This window comes from Balearica regulorum, chromosome 3, assembly GCF_011004875.1.
Source record: "Balearica regulorum gibbericeps isolate bBalReg1 chromosome 3, bBalReg1.pri, whole genome shotgun sequence".
Lineage (NCBI taxonomy): Eukaryota > Metazoa > Chordata > Aves > Gruiformes > Gruidae > Balearica > Balearica regulorum.
Genome location: NC_046186.1, coordinates 43,882,233 through 43,883,387, shown reverse-complemented (window position 1 = coordinate 43,883,387; position 1,155 = coordinate 43,882,233).

Sequence of the window (1,155 nt, the reverse complement as noted above, 5' to 3'; positions counted from 1 at the left end):
ATTAATTTTTCAATTTTTTTTACTGTATTAAAATTCTGGATATTCCATTATTATTCACAGTATTAAAAAAAAAAAAAGACTAAATTAAAGTTTAAAAAATGAAAGCTATAGGTGCTTTTTGTTGTATTAAAGTATCCTCTATCTACACTGCCCAGCTGAAGAAAACAAACAGACTTTCTTCCCTATCTTTAGCACAAAGAATTTATTGAATATACATTCCATATACTGTATAGAAAGTGATCAGATTAGATAAACAAAAAAGGCAATAAATACTATTTCATTGTTATCTCTTTCTTCTTTCTACTAAATTCACGTGAAGTAACATGAAGTACCCTAGGAGATATTTTATCTACTAAAATATAGAGGTACTTCACAGTCTCCTACTGAAGCGTCAATTACAGGTAGTATGTAAGTTCAAACTTCAAGTACACTTTGTGTTGATTACCTTTTGTATTTCCTGGGACAGGAAATTTTCAGGAAATCATTTGCATTGTGAAGCAAAATATTCTACCTTAACTATAGGGAAGAGTCACTTACAATGTGATACACAAAGATGATATGAAATGGTGAAATTACTCAAGTATGTTGATTCATGTAGAGAAATACAAAATACTAACTATGTGTGTGAATTAGCTTTAATTGCTTTCTTCCCAATGTAGTTAGTTTGCAGGGAATAACAAGACATGTTTTTCAAATACCAAGAAGGTAATTTCACATTTCCATGAAACTAAAGTAAAATGGCAACCGTTACCTTCTAGAGTTTGCATATCTGAACAATACAATATACTATCAGAATGCAACAACTACTTCTTTGATCCCACTGTAGTATTCAGTTGTAAACCATTCTGTTGTGAGGCAAATTATTTGTGCGCCCATCCCTCTTAAACATCTGTAAAATTCAGTTTTATTTTGTGAAAATACAGTAGTACCTCAGGACTCAAAGATATCTGCAACACTATGCACTAGTGAACTCACTTAGTAGCCTAATACGATGTAATACAAATAGGCCTAAAAACTTCAGGAGTATTGTCTGTTTAAAAACATTGTGATAAGCCTGTTTTTAGTCTAATTAAAGTCTACATGCATATTGTAATAGGAAATTAAAAATTAACTTTATAAACTCATAGGGTTAAAAATATTATGACACCATTTAAA